This window comes from Colossoma macropomum, unplaced genomic scaffold (genome assembly GCF_904425465.1).
Source record: "Colossoma macropomum unplaced genomic scaffold, Colossoma_macropomum, whole genome shotgun sequence".
NCBI lineage: Eukaryota > Metazoa > Chordata > Actinopteri > Characiformes > Serrasalmidae > Colossoma > Colossoma macropomum.
This window is the reverse complement of record NW_023494790.1, coordinates 5,104,364-5,129,022: the sequence shown is the minus strand read 5'-3', so window position 1 is coordinate 5,129,022 and position 24,659 is coordinate 5,104,364. Positions and strand designations below refer to the sequence as shown.

Here is a 24,659-nt window from a genome sequence, read left to right as displayed (position 1 = left end):
AGTACAAATGGGTTTAGATTGGTTTAGGTTTGGGTTTAGTTTAGTTTAAATGGGTTTAGATTGTTTTAGGTTTGGGTTTGATTTAGCTGAAATGGGTTTAGACTGGTTTAGGTTTGATTGAGTTTAAATGGGTTTAGATTGGTTTAGGTTTGGGTTTGGTTGAGTTTAAACGGGTTTAGATCGGGTTAGGTGTGAGTTTAAACAGTTTTAAATTGGTTTGAGTGTGATTTAGTTTGAACTGGTTTAAATCCGTTTGAATTTGACCGAGTTTAACTAAACGTAGATGCTTTAACACGCAGTTTAAAGAGTGAGTCACTGTCTCCTCGGCTCGTTTCTTCGTCCACACATCTCGTCCTTCACTTGATATGAAATGGGCTGTTACTCACAGCACGGTCCACGAATGGAGGCAGATGGGAGGAGTTTGTGCCGGAGGACACGCACCTTCAACACTTTCGCTCGCTTGGAAACACGTGAAGCTCCGAGGAGAGAGAGAGAGAGAGAGAGAGAGAGAGAGAGAGAGAGAGAGAGAGAGAGAGAGAGAGATGCGGGGATGGATGCTGAGTGCTGAGGGATGCTGAGAGCGGAGAGACGGACACTAAAGACGGAGGGATGGATGCTGGACACTGCGAGCCCTGGTCTGCTTCAGTAAACTTCTGACCAGCTTGAACTGCAGCTCCACAGGTAAGTTACTCCGAGACTGACTCTTTCAGCAGCTGCTTTGATGAAGCAGCCTGTGTTTGATTGTTTTCTGTGGAATGAAGGAGATGAGCTGGCTTGCTAGATTAGTTTGTACTCTTTGGTAAATGCTCGCTATTAGTTGGTCACAGGGTGAGTTTAAGAGTTAATACAAATGAATTAAGCTCATTCAGGAAAACGTAGCTTTTCAGATAAAGAAAAGAAAAGAAAAGAAAAGAAAAGAAAAGAAAAGTCTTAGATCCTCGTCTTGCCTCCTGCCTTTTTCAGGCTCAGCTGTTTAAATAAAGCGAGGCCTGCATCATCACTTACCTCAAAGCTCTTTACAGCGACCAGAAGTAAAACACAACTCCGATAACTGAGACTGACTGATGGAAATGTATGCGAATCTGTGAATCGCCGCGTGCAGCTCTGATGTGTGTGATGTGTGTTGGGGCTTTTCAGACTTGCTCGACCAGCCGGAACGGAGGAGAGAGAGAGAGAGAGAGAGAGAGGATGCCAGTACTGGAGAGAGAACCAGCCAAAGGCCGCAGAGACAGCAATGTAAGCCATTTATACTGCTATACCACTATACTACTACTATTAATAATAATAATAATAATAACAATAATAATGATAATAATAAACCTACCACTACCCTTAAAAATGACACTACTACTAATGGTGATGATAATAACGCTATAATATTACTACTAATGACGACGATGAGAGTAATATCACCAATAATTGTAACAATAATAGTGCTACTAATAATTCTAATACTAGTATTGATAATAATAAACTTACTACTGCCTTTAATAATGATACTACTAATAATGATGATGATAATAATGCTGTAATATTACTACTATACATTACTAATAGTGATGAGAGTAATATCACCATCATATAAATAATAATAATAATACTAATAATAATAATAAGCTTGCTACTACCTTTAACGATGATACTACTAATAATGATGATGATTACAGTGCATACTATTACAACTAATGATGATAAGTGTAATAATATCACCATCGCATAAATAATAATAATAATAATAATAATAATAATAATAATGCTATCCCATTACTACTTATGATGATAATAGTAACAATAGTAATGTCATCATCTTAATCATCATCATCATCATCATCATCATCATCAACAACACCAACAATAATGATGATGAAACTACCAATATTACCACAGCCACTATTAATAATAACAATATTAATGATGATGGTAATGATAATAAAAATGCTATACTACTACTAATGATAAAAAATAATATCAACAACTACTCTAATAATAATAATAATAATAATAATAATAATAATAATAATGTATTATTATTATTATTATTATTATTATTATTATTGTTATTATTATTATTATGAGATCAGCTCAATCATTTGCATTGATAGCCTTAATAATTGGAGGCTTGTTATTGTCATAGACTGTATACTCATATTTCTTTCCTCCTATTGTCGAGTGAGAAACGATCATACGTGTCATACATCGTGTTTTTGTCCCTGTGGCGTCTGAAAGGTCTCAGAGTGCTGCAGTGGTGATGTATGAATGGCCTTGTCCATGGTACTGAAAGATGTCCTTGGCTGTTTAAATCACTGGTTTGTCGTGGTCCACAGTCTTCTTTCATCTCCTTTGGATACGCTTGTTGATTTAGCCCAGGCTGCTCACCTGACTCAGTTCACCAGATCATTACCATGACGTTCCACCAATTTCTCAAAACATTCTGCATAATTCAGTGGTTGAGATGTAAATAAACTCATTCAGATTGGTTTGGTTTAAAGTGCTTAATTGTAGAGAAATTTACTGACTCAGATCTCTTTACAGTGGTGGTGATAGGAACCAGGAGTCACAATGTCAAAAAATAGACAATGTCAAATATAGACATTTTATTAATTATCCAAAAACCACCAGAGAACCTACACGTGTGCTATGTGTTTTTTATATGTAATGCTATATATAAGGTAAAATAGTAATAAATCTGAAAAAATACAGTTTTCTTTTGGGACGTTGCCTTACAGCACCCTTCCTGTACCTTTCTGCCCTTAATGGGTTATAAAAGTACCATCTCAACACTATCATGAAACAATGTCTCAGGCATTAGCAGTGAATTCATAACCATTTCATGTAGTAACTTTCTGTGAGGGAGCTTTTAGAGGTGGACATCTAGTTCCTATCACCACCACTGTGAACAATTCTGACTCTGTAAGTTTCTAGAACAGAGCATTTCACAGCAAACCACTCTGAATGACTCTGTTTACATCTCAACCATTTACTTATGCAGAAATCGATGGAATTTTGCTTTAACCCCTTTAACAATCCAGGTTTATTTCATACAAAGGCTTATTATTCAGTAACTACAGGGACTTCCATGCAAACTAATGGAGCTATTCTTAGGTTATAGAAGTGTGTAATAAAACTTTGGGTCTGCCAACGGGCCCATGGCTTATTAAGGGGTTAAATAGGATTGGAAAACACTGGTATGCTCATCCAAAGAAAATAGTTGCACATTTTAATTTAGTCTGTGTTATCCTGACACATCTTTTAGGCTTAAGATTGCATATGAAAACTGAAGGAATGATCAATCTGTGATCAGCCAAATCAGCCTGTTCACAATAAAGGGATAATCCAAGCTGTTCTTTCAAGGGCTAAAGAATTAATCTCAGATGTTCCTGCAAAAATAGCACCGTTTTAATAGACGGGTGGCTTTTGATGGCACTTTGGTACATTTATCATTTGCATTTTACTAATCAAGATAGCATTCTGCAACCTAGGGGTAAGTGAGCCCTTCCTGTCTCAGAAGGTTTTTCAGAATCCTCGCTCCATATGTCTTTAAGCCATTCGCATGAATTATTGAGAAGAGCTCGGAAAAACACAGTGAAACTTCAGAGAGATGCTGAACAATTACGCCGTCTGATTAATGCTCCGAGGCCCGAGGACATGAGCGCAGACTCCAGCATTCCAGGACTGATCCACTGGTGTTAGAAAATTTCACCATTTTGCCATGAGAAGACTGAGAACACCGTGTCCTCCAAAGCCTGAGGAAATGGGCATTTCCACAATACCAGGACTGACACATCATGGATAGTGAATATGTACAGTAAAGCCTTCTGTATCATCTTCTACAAGATGAACCAATCACAATCACAAGGAAGGGTGTACAGGTTAAAGGGGAAATTCTGCCCATTTCTCAAAATGTCTGCATAGTGCAATGGTTGAGATGTAAACAAAGTCAATCAGAGAGGTTTGATGTGAAATGCTCCGTTTTAGAGAAACTAGGAAAAAATGGTTTAATACAGCTGTTTGCGGAAGTATGAACAGGTCGGGTCTAATAGCACGTTCTGTTGATTTTCTAAGTGAAAATGAGCGAACACTATAGGGAACAAGCTTGGTTGGTGGTTGGAGTAGTGTAGTACGTACCACCGCTGCCTTCTACGCTGTAGATTGGGGTTCAATCCCTGCCAGGATAAGCTCCCTACACTATACCAACAAGAGTCCTTGGGCAAGACTCCTAACACTACCTTCGCCTACCTGTATAAAATGATCAAATTGTAAGCCACTCTGGATAAGAACGTCTGCCAAATGCCACAAATGTATATGTAAACAAGCTTAAACATGGCATTTTTCAGAAACTTTTACTCCATAATTTCCACTTATATAAAACATAAACATAAAATATGCCATACATTTAACACAGGCCACATTTTATGTGTATGTAATTTGACCAGGGGTGCCTGTAGACTGTAAATGTTAAGGTAACCAAAATGTAACAGTGATTTACTACTAAATATCCTATATAAATAAATTTTACTTATCATTAAATAAATAAATACGAATAAATGAAATTAAAATCTGTTGTAGTGGCGTGTGCCTCATTTCTGAGTCTTGGTTGGAAGTTATCATAAAAGCACAGTTATCATTAGACATTTTTTGTCAATATCATAATTAGCATAAATGAATGACAGAAAGAGACAAAAAGAACCCTAGACGGCTGCATATATTGCTTGTGAAAAGAAGAACAGCCCTTTTGAAAAGAAAGCCTGGAACCGGCAGCCCAGTTCAAGGGTTAAATACATCTTAATCCAAAGAACAACCCCTGACAAATGCAGCATCCAATCTTCAAAAGTAAGGCCTTATCAGAGATGATCATTTTTTTTAGATACATTCATTTTAAGGCATTAAAATTAAAGGCCAGGCCCACTTTTTTAACTAAGAAACCAATGAAGAAACCAGTTATAGACTTTATCTACTGGGCACAATGACACTGATCAGTACCATGACGTACTAACAATGACCTCCAGCTTAATACATCAAAAACAATAGAGTTCATTGTGGATTACAGTAAAAAATGGACCATAAAAACTCCAGTTAATATCAGTATCTGTTGCAAAATCTTGAACTTTTTTGGAAACTTACATAGTGATTCTTTGAATTAGAATTCATTCTGATCAAAAAATCTCCACAAAGGTTGCTCTTCTTCAGACAATCTCTATTACAGCTTGATAAGAATATACAGATACTGAAACGTGGAATAAATTGCAAGGTATTTTTGTTAAAGCTTCAAAGATAATTGGAATAGCTCTTCCTTCAGTTGACTCTATTTATACTCAGTGCACCCTTAAGCAAGCAAAGAAAATAATTACAGATTCTTCTCATCCAGCGAACCATCTTTTCCAGCCACTTCCTTCTGGGAGGCGTCACAGATCTATAAAAACTAAGACAACTCATTTTAAAAAAAGCAAATAGCTTTTTTCCATGTTGCAATAAGGTTACTAAACTCTTCTGAGTGGTGTATCTGATCATAGTCTGTCCGTAAGATTTTGTTTACGTGTGTTTGTGCAAGTATTTGGACAGTCCACTATAGTCCCCTATAGATTATCTACAGATGTTTAAATTGTTAACAAGTTATCTGTTTAACTCAGTTGATTGTAAACAGTGGTGGGGTTGGAGTTAGGATTTGGATCAGGGTTAGGATTTGGACCAGGGTGAGGGTTGGGTTTAGGTTTTGTGCTGAGGTTAAGTTAATTAGGGTTAGAGCAGGTTTAGAGTTAAAGAAAATTATAGTTCATTTAGTAGATATTTAGCTGAATGTAGCTTGAAAGTAAATTAAGTATCTACAAAGCATCTAAAGCGACTATCCATATAAAGGCTCAATCCCATTTCTTATTTTTACCCCTACCCCTTGTTATCAAGTATCACTTTGCCTCCTGGAACTGAGTTACAGAGTAGTGGTTGAAATCTTCCCCTCTGAAATGGGACCCTCAAATAAAAAAGAGCATCACTTCATTAACAGCTACCAGCGCTGCTCTGTAGGCGACCCTGCCAGTCTGCAGTGACAGCAGAGGAGGGTAAAGTTCAGCTCCTCGCTGCTGGGCTTTAGTTACATTTAGGGCATCATATGCCTTCAAAGATGGGGGCAATTATTTATTATCACCCACCACTAATTCTTCAGTGATATGAAGCTGAAGTCAGATATTTACCAGATTCTTGTTTGAATTTTCCCGTTCCACCTTAAATGGAGCAGCAGTTACATTCTGGCGCTTCAGGCATCAGAACTGCCAGACTATTTAAGGTGGAACGGGAAATTTAGCTAGCTAGCTACCAAACCATTAGCATACAATAAGTGATTTCTTATGCTTGTTATGAAGAAAACGACCACAATACACTGAAACGACATTAAACTAAGATAATACAGTGGTTATCGTGATTTTATAACAGAGAAAATTCTCACATTTGTGGGTTTCTGTGGTCTCTTGTTCAGCCATCTTGCCGTTTTTTCTTTTTTTCCTCCTAACACTCTGTTTGGAGTGTCTCTGAAAAACCTCCATTCAGAGAGCCATGTAGCCCTAACACTTCGCCCTACCCCTCTATCTCAACAAAATCAGGACACCCTACCCCTAGACGTGAACACGCAAAACGGAGGGCTAAGGGGTAAGTGGTAGGGGTGAGGGGTGAAATGGGATTGGGCCTAAGTGTTACCCTGGAAACAACTACCACTAAATGAATCTATTGTTTCATCCTGAAAGTCTAAAGCAAATCTGAGATGGTCAGTTAGGACTGGTTCTGAAACCGGAGGCGTTTGAGGTGTTTGCAGTTCAGGAGGGGAAAATTCAAAAGGATTTTCAACCTTTACACTCTAGTTCAGTACCACGACTCGCCTTATAAACCAAATGAATCCAGTTTTACAGTCTCAGCTCTGTCGTTCTGTAGGTCCTGCCCAAAGTGCCTGTACCAGACCTGAAGCAGACGCTGGACACGTACCTGAGATGTGTTAAACTCCTGGTCCCTGAGGCCCGGTTCCAGAAGACCAAGACCATTGTGGATAGATTTGGCAAACCAGGCGGAACAGGAGAGATACTGCAGAAGAAGTTGTTGGAGAGGAGAGAGAAGACAGAAAACTGGGTAAATATGTTTAAATACGGTAAATTACAGTAATTTACTGTCAGCCGTTTCTCCACTAATTTACTGTTTTTTTTACAATATTCGTATTGCATTATTATTATTGTTATTATTATTATTATTATTATTATTATTATTATACAATTGATTACTGTATTTATACAGTTTTTCCTGGAGCCCTGTATTTCTAAAGTACAGCACCTGAGGAAACTGCTGAGCCTTCATACAAACGGTTAAATAGTTTCAAGAGAACAGTCAGTGTAGTAAAGTTTATCAGGCCATTAAGACTGTAAAGACAACGGTCACCAAACGTCTGTTAATATAACATTACAGGATGAGCTGGTTCACAGAAACTCAGAGCACCATTGTGGTGAGAGTAACAAAACAAAAATAACGTTGTAACAAACAAACAGAACTCCTGTTAAATAAGCTACAGATGAAGAAAATAAAGGTAAACAAAACAACAAGGAATTTAGGAAAGCTCCACCCTGTCACTTCAGTGATCAGAGACAGACCGCTCAAGACTGCACAAAGTGCCGGTCACTCTCCTAATATTCAAACAGCCAATTAGTGTAATCCAACATTTTAGGGTGCATAAATGTTGAGTCAAAAGATTGCACCGTTTATGTCAGTCATTTATATTAATATGTTATATTTATATCACCATTTTTATTTCTAAGGAATGCAGTAGCTTCTGCTCTAAATATAATGTAGATATTACATTTTTCCCTTCACTCAACAAGTTACCATTTCAAAAGTACAGCGTTTTCTTACGACAGTGAGAGCAGATAGATAGATTAAACCCAAGGTGCAAAATACAGGGGGTCCTGGGGTGTCCTGGACCCCCTGAATGAAGAAACGTAACTTATCATGACATTATGCTTTCGTTAGGTTAAAATAAACGCTCAAATACAAATTAGGGGAAACTCATTGTATCAGTGCCTCACCCACAACCAGAGAGCTTCTGTCTTTGATGTTCTTATCTAACTAGAGCAGTAGCACTAGTCTGTCTCAGGGTGGCGCTATAGCAGATTAGTTCACTCAGTTGGGCCTTCATAGCCTAGCAGCTGTAACTATGCAAATTAGCTTGCTCATATTAGGACTTAATAGGTCACCAAAATAAAATTAATATCTTGAACCATTTACAGTACACCGATCAGGCATAACATTATGACCACCTCCTTGTTCTACACTCATTGTCCATTTAAACACTGTGTCCACTCACTGTCCACTCTATTAGACACTCCTGCCTTGTCGGTCCACCTTGTAGATGTAGAGTCAGAGACGATAGCTCATCTGCTGCTGCACAGTTTGTGTTGGTCATCCTCTAGTCCTTCATCAGTGGTCACAGGGCGCTGCCCACAGGACGCTGTTCGCTGGATATTTTTGGTTGGTGGACTATTCTCAGTCCAGCAGTGACACTGAGGTGTTTAAAAACTCCAGCAGCACTGCTGTGTCTGATCCACTCAGACCAGCGCAACACACACTAACACACCACCACCACGTCAGTGTTACTGCAGTGCTGAGAATGATCCACCACCCAAATAGTACCTGCTCTGTGAGGGTCCATGGGGGTCCTGACCACTGAAGAACAGGGTAAAAGGGGGCTAACAAAGTATGCAGAGAAACAGATGGACTACAGTCTGTAACTGTAGAACTACAAAGTGCACCTATATAGTAAGTGGAGCTGATAAAATGGACAATGAGCGTAGAAACAAGGAGGTGGTCATAATGTTATGCCTGATCGGTGTATAATTCCATAATTAATAGAATAACTAATTAATAGGGGGGCAGTCGTGGGCTGGATGTTAGGGAACCAGCCCTGTGACCGAAAGGTCGCCGGCTTAATCCCCTGAGCCGACAGTACGTGACTGAAGTGCCTTTGAGCAAGACACCTAACCCCCAACTGCTCCCTGGGCGCTGTGGATAGGGCTGCCCACCACTCCGGGCAAGTGTGCTTACTGCCCCTTAGTGTGTGTGTTCACTAGTGTGTATGTGGTGGTATTTCACTGCACGGATGGGTGAAATTTCCCCATTGTGGGACTAATAAGGGTCACTTAATCTTTATTAAAACAGTAACAATGGTTGATAAGCAACTGCCCAGATTACAGAAAGAGGGAAAACAAGTAATAAGTGATCCATAGAAAACTCAGGAGAAAAAGCAGACAGTGCTCTTGGTTTACAGTGCTGTGCTCCTGATTTCCTCCTGTCAGCAGGACTGACTGTAATTTTTCTTTTTGATGCCGTTCCCCAAGATTGCTGGAGTAAACCGCATTTAACCAACATTAGCTCAGTTCAGCTGTACACAGCTATTAAAAAATGCACTCATATATTTAACCGGCAGCGATCAATCAGGCAGTTGACAAACATCGCTGCGTTCAGCCGAAAGGGACGACAGACAGCAGCTCTCGACGATTCAAACCCACAGACACTTCTCACTTTCTTACATCTCCCTCTGCTGATGTTTTCCTTACAACATGGCATGAGAACACATTTTAAATAAGACACCACTGCCTTATCTAATCCAGGCTGATTTATGCCTGTTTATCTTTGGCCAAATCCAGCTGCTGTAGACTGAACCGCTCCCTTTCCTGTGCGTCTCCCTCAGGTTTATGATTACTGGTTGGAGGATATGTACCTGAACAACAGACTGGCTCTTCCCGTGAACTCCAGCCCTGTCCTGGTGTTTCCCAAACAGAGCTTCAGGGGCCGAGAGGACTCACTCAGGTAGGTCGTAAAGGAACTGAAGGCTAATGAGACACAGTGATGTGTGATTTTGTGTTCAGCTGGTTCGTATCTGCTCTCCAGCCTCTTTGTTCAACACTTTGACCCTCTCACTCCTGTTGATACTGGCTTCATTTCAAGGGGCATGAGCTAAAACTAGAGTTTAATATGCTATTTCATCCCCTTGGAATTAAAAGGTTCTGTTTACGTTCTGAGCAGTTTTGAGATATTCAGCTTCAAAGATTTTGTATTCCAAACAGCAAAACTGATATGTTGAACACGTCTCTTTCATACATGACAATGACAGACACCCTAAATTTATTCTAAATGTGCAAAATCAAAATCCTATCAGATTTGTAAAAGGATTTTTTGGAACAGGTCAAAAGCAGAGAGAACCTTATAATCCTAACAACCCACTTTCTGCTTGGAACCAAGTTTCTATCTGACAAAACTTGAAAAGAAGCAACGATTTTCAAGATACACAAACAGTTTATTCTCTCAATTTGCATTGCAGACTAAGTATAAAGGTCAGTGCTAAATATTCTGTCCAGTGCAGAGGTCAGTTTTAGGTAGGAACCATTAAAGTTTCCTTTAGTTTAGACAGAAACCAGCTACTGTAATAAACTGTCCCAGCAGGTCAGTGTAGCAGGTCAGTCTGAAGGCTGTATGAGGTTTTGTTTTATATCAGAAATGTGACTCTAATGAACCAAAATGTCTGATTTTCAGAGAAAGAAGAAAAAGAAAAGATGGATGAATGAATGAAATTAAAGTTTATGTTGTAATTTAGACCCCATTGATTCAAATGTTTACTATTTAATTATCTTTAAGACTTTGCGTTTATAAAACTTTAAGACAGTAAGACTTTTTACAGAGCTGTAAGAAGACAGGCAGAGTTTCAACAACATGTTTTCATGTTTCATAAAGTTTTATAAACTTTTTCCCACAGTCACTGAGCGCAGCGGCGACATGACAAAGCAGAACCTGATTGGTCCTCTTTTGTGTATTCGAAGTGCTGATTGGCTCACAGATAGAACCTTACAGGACTAAATTAGAGTTTGACTTTGGAGACAGAACCTTTTTGTTTTCTAGATAAAGAGTCCAAAAATACATACAGCTTAAAAAACACCTCACATAATGTTAAGAAGTCACAGAATAAGAATTTGACAACTCAAATTTGACGAAAATGTCAGATGGAACTTCATAATTCCAAGGGGACGATTTGTGGTGTTATGCAAAAACCGAGTTCTTTAGTAAAGAAAATGGTTCTATATAGAACCATGAACACTCAAAGAACCCTTCTTTGCATTGTGAAATTGTTCTTTAGATTGATGGAGAATGTGGTGTATGTGGTTCTATATGGAACCTTGTTGAAAGGGTTCTATATAGCAAAAGTTTTTTTCTTAAATGTGTTCTTGAGAAAGGTCCTGAAAAAAAGTCCACGTCAGATTCATGATGTATTTTAAAACCCAGAACTGTTCTCACCTTCGAGCTCTTGAGTGTGTGTAGATTCTGTTCTTACCTAAGAACAAATCCCACATAAGAGAACACTGGTGAGTCGGAGTCTTCGAGAAAACTGCGTAAGTGGGTTTAAGACGTAATTTCTTCCTAAGAATGGTTGGTGTATGAGGCCCAGTGATTGTATCTTTATTCAGCACAAGATAAAAGCAAGAAACGAGTTTCTGACTCTTTCAACATAAATGATATCTAGAACGCCGACTACCTTTCTAATTTTAGCTGTTAGCTTGTTGTCCTTCTCGTTTGACGAGTCATTTCTGTTGTTTTTGTGATCCATTGTCTTCATTGTAGTGATGATTTGAAGACAGTTACCACAGTTAAGGCTACAGTAAGAACGTAAGCTGTCCGGCTTCCTCCTGCATTCGTCAGTTAGTAAGAAAGAGAAGTACAAAAATCAAACAGCCCCCCGCCCAATGCCCCCCCCCCTCCAAAAAAAATCCACCCCTGTCAAAAGTTGCTCCCACCTTCAAGATACATCATTAGAAGGGGGGAATTTCCTATCTTTACACTGGAAACTCTCAGTCTAGAGAACACTGTAGCACCGCTGTAGGAGGTGAGGAAGCATGTATACATGTTTTATTTTGGTGGAGTGTCCCTTTAGTTAGTTAGTTAATTTTATTGTTTATTTATTTTTAATGCCTTGAGGAGATTATGTAGTCATCATTGTTAATATGTGTGTTACTTTTGTTAGTTATTATTATTATTATTATTATTATTATTATTAGTGTGCTGGATGACATGAACAAGACAAAACATTCAGGCTGAGTGATGCGGACACAGATCGATTGTTTGATTTCTTTATCTAATGAAACCCGTCTGTAAGTCCGATAGCAGAACTTCCTTCCTGCTTCTGCCCTTTCAGATGAAGGAAAACTCTCAGGGCATTTTATACATGAAGGCTACTGAGCAAAAATGAAGAGATGCTTTCAGCAAACACAATAAACACCACCTCAGGCCGAGAGAGAGATAAAGAAACAGAGAGAGATAAAGAGAGTGATAGAATGAAAGAGAGAGAGAAATAGAGAGAAATAAGAGACAAAAAGAGAAAGAGAGAGAGAGAGAGAGAGAGAGAGAGAGAGAGAGAGAGAGAGAAAGGAACTAGTAAATAAAAAAGGGGAGGACTAGAAAGAGAACAAACAAAGAGGAAGAAGGAGAGAACAACAACAAAAATGAATGATAGAGTAAAAGAGATACAGAAAGAAAGTGAAAGAGAGAGAGAGAGAGAGAGAGAGAGAGAGAGAATGGAAAAATAGAAAGAAGAACGAGCTGAGAGAGCGAGAGAGAGAGAGAGTGTGTGAGAGAGAGGAGACTAGAAAAAGAGAACAAATAAAGAGAAGTGAAAGAGGGACAGAAAGAGAGACAGTAAATGACAGAAAGAGAAAGACAAAAAGATAAAAGTGAGGTAGAGACAGAGAGAGAGAGAGATAAAGAAACAGAGAAAGAGAGTGAAAGACAGTGCTAGAATGAAATGTATAAATGTATATATATATATATATGTATGCATATATATATATAAAGAGAGAGAGGGAGGTAGAGAGAGCTAGGCTTGTGCTGTAACTCTGTTTGTATGTGATTAAAAGGCCTGTGCTCCGTTCGGCTGGTGAGGAAACATTACGCAGCACTCAGTGCAGTAAGTCATCATTAGCGTCTGTCGGCTCATAACTCTGAGTGAGGAGCTGCAGGAGCGCCTGTCTCCAGCTCTAACACACTAACAAACACGCTGATTCGATCAGGAGCGACAGGCCTAAGCAGCCCTGAGAGACTCTGTGCATCTGTGTAGGGGGTTTAATAAGGGGTCTGAAGAGGACACGGAGGGTTAATGAAAGGACAGAGGACGAGGTTAGCAGGTGTGGGGGGCAATTTCAGTTTGAGTGCTTCATTTACTGAATAATATTCACTGACTGAAACAGTCTGACTGGAAAACGTGAGGAACATTAAGAAATAAGTGAGCAGAACTGAATGAACTGAAGTGGAAAGATAAATATTGTGAAAATGAGAGCTGAGTGTGTGTCGTGTTTTGCCAAAGCTGCTTACATCCAAATAAAAAGTAAAATAATTTCAAAGGGATCCCTGAGTGGCAGAAATAACATTCAATTTATTTGAAGATTAAGGCTTTTACCAAAACAGTGTTAATCTGAGTCGTTCTCAAGAGCAACTGAACACACAAAGGATTGTTCCTATTTTTATACATATTTGGAGTGAAGGAGGGGTTCGTCTAACTCAGGGATCGGCAACATGGGGCTCTTTTACTGCCCTGTTGCGGCTCCACAGCAGAATTAGATTAGTAGGTAAAAATAAAATAATCCTCCTTTACAGTAAAATAAAGCTCTGCTGATCGTTCAACACAGTTTTAACACTAAACGGTCTTAAACTCTGGAGTTAATGTAGAACTGCTAATTCACCCTTTAACCCTGAAGGTTGGCACATGGACTGCTGGTCACCATAGCAACCCAGACAACAATCTAAAAGATTTAAGACGAACATTGATCATTTGGTGACAAGAGAACTTATTTGCATTTATAATCACTCCAGCTGGTTTTCTGATACGTTTAATCTGCAATGAGAAACTGTCAAGCAATAAAAATTCACAAGGCTGAAGTCGCTTCTCATTCTCCAGCTTCTTGTTCAAATTTTCCCGTTCCACCTTAAATAGTGCAGCAGTTCTGGCACGTCAGGCATCATTTAAGGCGGAACGGGGACATTTGAACAAGAAGCTGGTGAATGAGAAGCTGAATTCAGCCTCGAAAAACAAACGTTGAGAGACATTTTACAAGAAACTGTTCTACTTTTGCGAAAATTTTCCTGCCAGAGATGCGAGAAAAGCGGCTATAGCTGAGCTGAAGCTTAAAGCAGAGCAAAGTAAATCTGCGTTTTTGTTTATATAATTTTTTTTTAGCCTATTCTAGAACATCAGCACATACTGAGGCATATTCACAGCCAAGATGAAAAAATGGACATAAAATGTTGTGGCTCCCAAAGTGGTTTAATTTTTGTTGAAAGGACAAAATGGCTCTTCTTAACATTTGGGTTGCCAACCCCTAGTCTAACTCCTCCTTTACCCCTCCCAATTAACCCCTTAAAATCACAGGCTCATTACCTACTAAGGCTTATTGTTCAGCAACCACAGGGACTTCTGTGCAAACTAGTTGAGTTATTCTTATAGAAGTGTGTAATAAAACTTTGGGCCCATCGTCTGTTAAGGGGTTACAGCACCTTTCGCTTTATTTGGGAACCATTACTTCTGTGATACCATGATCTCATTGGCTACCCACATGTCTAATCTGCATAGGGATTGTGGACCTTATCCAATTTTGTCTAAAAGTATGAGAAAAGTTATTCTCTTTGGGCTAAATTGCTCTATCAAATCCTAAAACACTCCCCTTATTTCCATCCATTGCACAGATCCATAAAAAAGTTCACTGAGACCAAGATTTTAATGTTTAAACAGTTTTATAAAGCCTTGCCAGGCCTGTGTTCACTTTATTCAAATATTCAGCTGTCTTATGAGGTTTTAACTAAAGCTGGAATTATTTTACTCAAATGTTCAAACTGTCCACCACTCTGTTTCTCAAAGGGCAAAGAAGGTTCACCGCTCTGCCTTACGGAGGTCATAGAAACCCACTTTAACAGAAAACACAAAGAATTGAAAAAGACACAGACAAATCCACCACATGTGCTTGTGTACTGCAAAAAACATGCTTAACCACACCACCTGTTAAGGGTCCTACTTTCAGTATAGCACTTTATTTAATTCATGTTGTTTAAATATTTAAATGATTCATTAAAAAGCAAATAATAATGGGCCTCGTTCACCAAGATCTTCCCGAGTTTGTTCTTAGGTGTGTTTTTGAGAAAGATCCTAAGAAAAAGTCTACGTCAGATTCATGACGTGTTCTTAAGGTGCAGAACTGTTCACTCATTTGTGCTCTTCAGCGTGTAGATTCAGTTCTTACCTAAGAAGAAATCCCAAATAAGAAAACACTGGTGAGTCAGAATCTTTGGGAAAACCCAGTGATTTTGACTTTATTCAGCACAAGATAAAAACAATTTTCTAACTCTTTCACCATCTACACCAATCAGGCATAACATTATGACCACCTCCTTGTTTCTACGCTCATTGTCCATTTTATCAGCTCCACTTACTATATAGGTGCACTTTGTAGTTCTACAGTTACAGACTGTAGTCCATCTGTTTCTCTGCATACTTTGTTAGCCCCCTTTTACCCTGTTCTTCAGTGGTCAGGACCCCCATAGACCCTCACAGAGCAGGTACTATTTGGGTGGTGGATCATTCTCAGCGCTGCAGTAACACTGATGTGGTGGTGGTGTGTTAGTGTGTGTTGTGCTGGTACGAGTGGATCAGACACAGCAGTGCTGTTGGAGTTTTTAAACACTGTGTCCACTCACTGTCCACTCTATTAGACACTCCTACCTTGTCAGTCGACCTTGTAGATGTGAAGTCAGAGACGATAGCTCATCTGCTGCTGCACAGTTTGTGTTGGTCATCCTCTAGTCCTTCATCAGTGGTCACAGGACGCTGCCCACAGGACGCTGTTGTCTGGATATTTTTGGTTGGTGGACTATTCTCAGTCCAGCAGTGACACTGAGGTGTTTAAAACCTCCAGCAGCACTGCTGTGTCTGATCCACTCAGACCAGCACAACACACACTAACACACCACCACCACGTCAGTGTTACTGCAGTGCTGAGAATGATCCACCACCCAAATCGTCAGTTAGTAAGAAAGAACATTGGTGAGTCAGAATCGACATAAAAACTGTGTAAATGGGTCTTAAGAAGAACTTGCTTCTTAAGAACGGCTGGTAATATTTATTTATTGTGACTTTGGCTAATAAAAGGTTCTGTTAATGTGCTAACGTCTTTCCTGTGTTCATTTAGCCCTCACAATGTGAGCTTCTGGTCAAAAAATGAGGCTAGGAAAGATCAACCACCCGCTAATTTGGCTGTAAAGAAATCAGAAAATTTTTATATTTGATTTTAACAAATACATTTTATCTGCTTTTTACTTAAAACAAAAAAATATATATATTTCTAATGAAAAAAAAAACAGTACTCACTAAATGTTTATGTTTGATTCTTCTAATTTAAGATTTTAAAGATATAAATAATCACTCTATCACGTTTGAAAATAGATGAGCTGTTTAATGAATAAGATGAAGATAAACGGACATCAGTTCTGTCTGTGTAGTGTTGAGGGAAGATAACTGGTGATGAATGTTAGTAAGAAACTGGATCTTTCTGTGAGACAGCTGTGTACAGTCGTGTCAGTATCTGAAGAGCCAGTAAAGATTTGAAAGGCCCCAGAGCTACTGCAGCAGTTCCGCCACTGATTCTACTACGTCACTCATTGTCATTTGTTCTCTCTCTCTCTCTCTCTCTCTCACACACACACACACACACACACACACACACACACACACACACACTGTTAGCTCCTGTTGTGGCTCAGAAATGAGAAAGTAATTCAATTACAGGCTGAAGATGCTCAGATTGGAGAAAGTAGAGAAGTGGAGAGGAGGCAAGAGGAGAGGAGAGGAGAGGAGAGGAGAGGAGAGGAGAGGAGAGGAGAGGAGAGGAGAGGAGAGCAATGGAGAAGAGAGTGGAGAGGAGAGCAGCAGAGAGGAGAGGAGAGGAGAGGAGAGCAATGGAGAAGAGAATGGAGAGGAGAGGAGAGGAGAGGAGAGGAGAGGAGAGGAGAGCAATGGAGAAGAGAGTGGAGAGGAGAGCAGTGGAGTGAAGAGGAGAGGAGTAAAGAGGAGAGGAGAGGAGGAGAGGAGTAAAGAGGAGAGGAGAGGAGAGCAATGGAGAAGAGAGTGGAGAGGAGAGCAGCAGAGAGGTAAGGAGAGGAGTAAAGAGGAGAGGAGAGGAGAGCAATGGAGAAGAGAGTGGAGAGGAGAGCAGCAGAGAGGAGAGGAGTAAAGAGGAGAGGAGAGGGGAGGCGAAGATAGCAGAGGGGAGCAGAGGAGAGTTTCGACATTGGATACGTTGTCTCTATACTATTGTCAATTAAATACAGGGATTAAATGATTTGCACATCATTGCATTTTTCAATTTACATATATGTATATAACAAACAAATAAAAGATATGTACATATATTTCCTCATGTTAATGTACATATATAAAGATATATACTCCTGCTGTATGGGATGCCTTGGTCAATCCCCGATTTACAAAGTGGTTTATGAAGACTTCATGACGCACTTATTCAACTATTCAGGTAATAGTTCTGTTGTATTTCCTTTTCTTTTTCAGATTTGCAGCCCATCTCATTACGGGTGTGATGGAGTACAAAGCTATACTGGATGTGTAAGTTCTTCCTCATGTGTCTATGCCAATTGTAAGTTAATTAAAAGCTGAGCGATAATAATCTAACAATCAAATTACACATCATACCCCAAATGTATCAGCCAAGACATGTTTGCATTGAAGCTACAACACTAACTTACATGCTTAGCCGTCCTGTTATCCTCAAATTTACCAGCAACTTTTATCGTTGTAGTTTAAATGTCCAGGAAATATCAAAGTTCTAATAGGAATTATGTTTTTTCCCTGCACCATGTGTTGTGAACTATCGTTGGGTCTTGCACTACTACAGGCATGGTTACGACCCTAAAGCAGAGGGAATTTTATAATTTTTAATAAGACTAAAAAATTGCGCCTAAATCAACCAAAAACAAATGTTTGTCAAATTTTTATATTTTGTATGTTACATTATTATTATACTTACATAATCTAAACCGCTTATCCTTCTGGGTCGCGTGGGGTGCTGTAGCCTATCCCAGCTGTCATTGGGCGGAAGGCAGGATACACCCTGGACAGGTCGCCAGTCCGTCGCAGGGCAGACAGACAGACATACACAGTCACACACACATTCACACCTAGGGGCAATTTTAGCACATCCAATTGGCCTGACTGCATGTCTTTGGACTGTGGGAGGAAACCGGAGTACCCGGAGGAAACCCACGCAGACACGGGGAGAACATGCAAACTCCACACAGAAACGACCCTGGTCACCTGGCCGGGAATCGAACCCAGGCCATTCTTGCTGTGAGGCGACAGTGCTACCCACTGCACCACCATGCCGCCTGTTGTTGTTGTTGTTGTTGTTGTTGTTGTTGTTGTTGTTGTTGTTGTTGTTGTTGTTGTTGTTGTTGTTGTACAGCTAACAACAGAATGTGTGCAGAAACTTGAAATCACTATCATGTTAATTTTATGTTTACTAAATTGTTCCCATTAAATTAGGAAAAATAATTAAATATAAAGCAAAAATACTGCCAATCTTTTATTTAGAGATGTTAAATATTGAATAGGATGGTTAAAAAAGATGTTTCTCCTTCTTAGTAAAGGTAATGGTTCTTTTTAGAACCATAAGTTCTATATAGAACTATTTCATGCTAAAATATTTCTTTGCATTTTGAAATTATTCTTCAGGTTGATGGAGAATGTGCTGTGTATAGTTCTATAAAACATCATTAAGGGTTATGATGTCAAGCTTGTAACAATAGAAGAACCCTTTTTGGTGCTATATAGAACCATTTTCAAAAAGGTTCTGTATATAAACCATATGCAACACATTCTCCATCAGTCTGAAGAACCATAGAAAGGACCATTTAAGCATGAACTTGTTCTATATAGAATATATGGAACAATTTCTATTTACTAAAGAACGCTGAAGAACCATCCTTTTCTAAGAGTGTAGCTAACAAGTGTTGGAAGCTTATACCCCACCGATTAGCATGCCGCTAACTACATGCCTAGATCTTCACACACTTGTCTGAAACGGGTTAAGTTAGACTTGATTGTGTGGTTTCGGACACTGTAAACTGACAAACTGCTACATATAAAATGGACATTGCTCAGCTTTTGAATTTTGCCTGTATTTTTGTCCATTATGTGCCAAGCATATCAAACTGTATCATACTTAGTGCTGCAGAGCTTTTGAGAAAACCCCCCTCCTTAGTAAAACACTGCTGACACCTACCTGATAAGAGTGTGTCTGATCAGGAGGTCCCTGCCGCCGGACTACGCCCGTGGGCAGCAGGCTGGAACCGAGCTGTGCATGGAGCAATACTACCGTCTGTTCACATCGTACAGGCGTCCAGGACTCAAGCAGGACTCACTGATCACCCAGAGCAGCGCAGGAGCAAACAAAACACAAGACCCTGGTCACATTATAGTGGCCCTGTAAAAACCAGGTGAGACCTCATTATTATAATCTCCAGCATGGTCCTTTACACTCACCTCACTAGAAGCTGGACTGCCTTTGTGTCATGCTCTTTTAAGATTAGTGGTTCACAGTGTTTTTACACTGTACCTTTAAAGGAGGTGTGAACATTTACCAAATTCTAGAAATAATAGAATGAGCATGATCTGTCACTCAGATTTTTTCTGATTGATCTGAAGATTAAGTGGAAGTTGCTATCAGAAATCAGTGCATGAAAGCAACTCATTGTCCCATATATATATATATATATATATATATATATATATATATATATATATATATATATATATATATATATATGTATATAAAAAATTAAATATATTTGGTTAATATGGCACTATATTCTGAAATAGATTTTAGTGTTTGGAATGCATTTCAGATACATGTCCCATATATATATATATATATATATATTTTCCCAAAAATAAATCAGAGAAGCTAGCGGAAGTTAGCATTATTGTAGGGGTGTTTTTTTTTCTTTTTTTATCCCATTTATGGCCCAAAACGCCTCAAAGTAATGGTTCACCACTGGATCCATGAGTTTCAAACCGACCAGAAATGGGGATTCTGGCTAAGCGAGCCTGCGGTCTTAGGCAGAATGAACAAAGCGTGCATAAAAGATGAGAAGGGAAATGAACTTGAGTGCACATGGAACTTTCGGTGGAAAATCTGCTCCTAAACCACCTGTGGTCAGCTTCTAATGGATACTTGTGCTTCTGGAGAAACCCAACTTAAGATAATCTTAGGCAAAACCAGGCAGGAGCTCGGCAAGCTCACAAATACAAAACGACATCAATTAAGCCTCAGTCCGTGCTGATGAGCCATTCAGCTTACTGTACCACTTTTGAGAGCAGAGATATTGATCTTCAGAGCTAATAACATTCATGAGCGATGATATGAAACCCTCCCACTGCAAGGCATCAAATCCTGGCAAGGCTATTTGCTGTAACCTTCACTGGTACAACTATACAGCTGACCTGACTGGTAAAGACTACTGTGTTGTGATGGGGGTTATATGAGATCCTCAGGGGTGTTAATTTGGCCCAGTGTTAATGAAAATACAAAGTTACACAGTTTTGCCTTTTCTCTTAGTTTAGTCGGTCAAGTACGATATCGCTGCGGTCGGAAGAAAACCTTGTATCTCAGTTTTTGTCTTTTTTCAGTTTTTGACATAATTTGAAAATACATGTTACCCTTTGCATTGTATGTAAATTTCATTAAGAATGGACCAAAAGAAACAGCCAAAAATGACTTGGTAAAAATTCTGGTTCCATTGACTTACATTAAAAGTAAAGTAGGTTTTTTCCTTCCCCTGAAAAGTTATCATTTTGGAGATACAAGGTTTTCTTCCAAAAACAGTGATAAGTTCGGTGTCTGAATTTTGCTTCTTTTGTACTGAAGGTATTAGACTAATGTAGCTGACAAGTAATGGAAGGTCATATACACCATTAGCATTGTCTAAATCATCACACCTCCCTCAAACTGTGCCGAGCTTAAAGTAATCTCCATTGCACCAAAACCTTTGGCACCAGAAAACTGGAACTATGCTTTTTTCCATTGACTATCAGTAAAGTACCATAAGCTCCATTGTTTATGGGTTTTTGCTTGCTGGTCAAGATTGGAAGCAACAGAACCTAAAGGTACTTAAGGATGTTTTTCTCTGTCTTTGGTAACAACAGCAGTTTAGCCAATTCTACTTCTCTGGGTGAAGAAAACCTCACCAAGCTCCATTACATCACCAATAAGAGCTGTTAAGTAACCTCAAACAGACTTCCTTATATGGTTTCTGACACTGTGTTGTTTGATATTATGGATGGACAAATAAATAAAAATGCACAGCATAGCTAAAAATAGTAGGGGAGAACAGGACACATTTTGGTTTTTGTTGAATAATTTAAAAAATATTTAAGTTGGAATAATCATATTTGTACACAGGCAACATAAACATCTCTGCTACAAACCAACACTTGAACTTTGTTTCTAGCTCCTACCGTTCATGTACAAGTCCATCCAAAACAATGGGAAGTGCAATGTACCCCATTGGTGGGTTCACTGTAACTGAGAAAGGGTCAGTTTAACACCTGCAAGAAACGTCTGATGAATTGGTCCAAACAAAGTTAATTCAGTATAATTCTATGTTGTAAAAAACAAATATATTTTCCAATCAGACTGCATTATATATTATCATCTATAAGACAGACACATTAATAGACAGATACACACACATCAAATTATATATGAAAACTGACATGATTCTGTGTGTCAAACAAGGACAAATTTATTTTTGTCCAGTGAAGGACAGCAAATAAAAACATCACACATCAGTAAAATATGGAACATTGTTTCTGAATAACTACAGCTTTACCAACTGCTAATGTCAATTTCATTAATATACTTATTTAAAACCAAAATACTGACATCTGAAAGATCCTAATAAAGTAGAAGAAAATCACTTTGTGTTTTTAGATGATTTCTCTTTTTCATCATTAAATCTGTGTAAACATAGAACGAAAAGACAAAATTTAGTTGTGGTTTGGTTGTAACACCACGTAAGAACTAACCCCGCAGTACGGAGGCTGTACTTAAGCCCAGTTAGTGCTTGCTGTGAGCTTGTCAGCTGCTTCAAAGTGCTACATTATAGGCAACAAGACAGTGATTACAGTCATATAAGGTTGGATTTTGTGATTAAACAGCTCAGTAACTGAAAAAAACACGTGTTGAAAAAAATTACTTACATGCCCAGAAACACTCTTTGGAGCAGATCTCTTTCAAACGGTGACGAATCACTCTGAATTTTGGTGGGAGACCGCAGCTAGGAAATGTGGTAATGTGGCCAGAAGCTCGCGCTGCTTGACCTTCTTTAACAGCATAAAAATTCATGTTAAATTGTGCCCCACGTTAGGTTGTTTCCCACACTCCCCTATTAGCAGTCATCTTGAAGCCTGAATTTTATCTGTACTCTTGTCCATTTCATTGTCCAGCTCAAAGGAGTAAGCTTGTCTTGGCTGTCTTGGCTAATCAGGTTCATCTATAGTAAGAGGACGATTGTGTGCATTAGATTTATTGCTGAAATATAACTTCATGAATTTACCAGTACACTTATTCCGATGCCTGTGTTTAAGTGCAAAGGACATCTTTCGGGCTTCCCACCATGTTGATCATGTGGAAATATCAGCGCTGGTTGTAGAGCGAGGGTCTAGTACCTGGAAATGATTCCGGAACAGTCTATCTGCCGCTAACGAGCCCTTCCCTGTGGAGATGCAGCCGGCTAACTTGATTATTTCTGATTGGATCTGCCACTTTGTCTGGCAGCCTGGAAAGTTGGAAGCACCAGCGTCTGGGCCTGGGACCGCCAAAGCTGGCAGTGTTTACCACAGCCACCCTCGCACAACAGCTCTCTCTCGGTGGGCTTTACTGAAGGATCCATTCCAGACGGCTCCTCGAACAGTCCCTCTTAATCCCTCACAGGAAATTACACACAGTAATTGTATGTTTTCAAGCAGATTAATTTCATTTAGCTCTGAGAGATGCAGATAATGTGGCAAAGCAGAAGCATCAAGAAGAAACAGTATCATAATATTCTGAGCATTTTCACCCAAGCTCTTTTAAACAACAGGCTAGTTTTTTACAAAGGCAGACAGTAGGCCTGTAATCGTAAGTGATGAAGCAAAGGTTTGCCCAGTTTTCTTTTTTTTTCATATTTATTTTTGTGGTCTGAGACTGGTTAGTAGATACGTTAAGGGGATTTCTGGGACTGAGTTTGGAACAGTAGAACTGCCTAATTTGGAACAAAATCCTGGCTCGGTTCACTCACTGCTGTCAAACCCCAGTCAATTCAGTATCTCAGTGTCTACATCACTACATAACTAACATATTGGTCTCATAAGAGTTACTAAAAAATGCATACGCTGTTAAAATGAGAGGTCAGCTCAACTCAAAATGATAGAGCAACTGATTACATGGCTTTTCCTGAGTTGACTCAACTTGAGGACACGGGAGTTCACACAACTCAAACTTCTTAGTTGAGTCAAGAGTTCTCTTCATTTTTTAGTTCTGCATCAGTTTGGTAAATAAAAAGAACCTGGTTTTTATACTCAACATCCCCACCAGCCAGGACTCTTTCCATCACACAATCCTGCTAGACATTTTTCCTCTTGGGTACTCACTTACGGATGGCTGTGGCATCACTGGGGTTCAAACTCACAACCTCCTGTTGGGATGATGGCTTAGTCCACTGCACCACTCAGGAGATTGTGAGTTTGAATCCCAGTAATGGCATAGCTGTCCATATCTGGAAGACCAAGAGGAAAATATGCCAGATGGGACTGTGGGATAGAAGGAGTGTCAGCTAGAGGGGAAATTGAGTAAAAAACTCAAATTCAGTTCTGTTTATCTAACTGAGATGCAGACCGAGAAACAGTAGCTGGGAGAATTTTTGACTCTGGTGTCATCAAATTGAGTCAATTCAAGAAAAGCCATGTAATCAGTTACTATATCATTTTAAGTTGAGCAGACGTCTCATTTTTACAGTGTAGTAATTACTAAATAATTCACAGTAGGTACAAAATCCTGCATTTTTCTTGTATTTTATCATGTACATACACCAATCAGGCATAACATTATGACCTTGTTTCTATGCTCACTGTCCATTTTATCAGCTCCACTTACTATATAGGTGCATATAGGTGGTGTGTTAGTGTGTGTTGCGCTGGTCTGAGTGGATCAGACACAGCAGTGCTGCTGGAGGTTTTAAACACCTCAGTGTCGCTGCTGGACTGAGAATAGTCCACCAACCAAAAATATCCAGCCAAAAGCGTCCTGTGGGCAGCGTCCTGTGACCACTGATGAAGGACTAGAGGATGACCAACACAAACTGCGCTGCAGCAGATGAGCTATCATCTCTGACTCTACATCTACAAGGTGGACTGACAAGGTAGGAGTGTCTAATAGAATGGACAGTGAGTGGACACGGTGTTTAAAAACTCCAGCAGAAACAAGGAGGTGGTCATAATGTTATGTCTGATCGGTGTATGTGAGTGAGCTCTGTTCTAATTGTCTATCCTGTGTTGT

General features: G+C 39.3%; 1 pseudogene; it reads left to right on the top strand.

Moving 5' to 3' along the window:
• Positions 1-542: 542 nt before the first annotated feature.
• Positions 543-24,659, top strand: part of LOC118808798 — a 34,927-nt pseudogene continuing 10,810 nt past the window's right edge.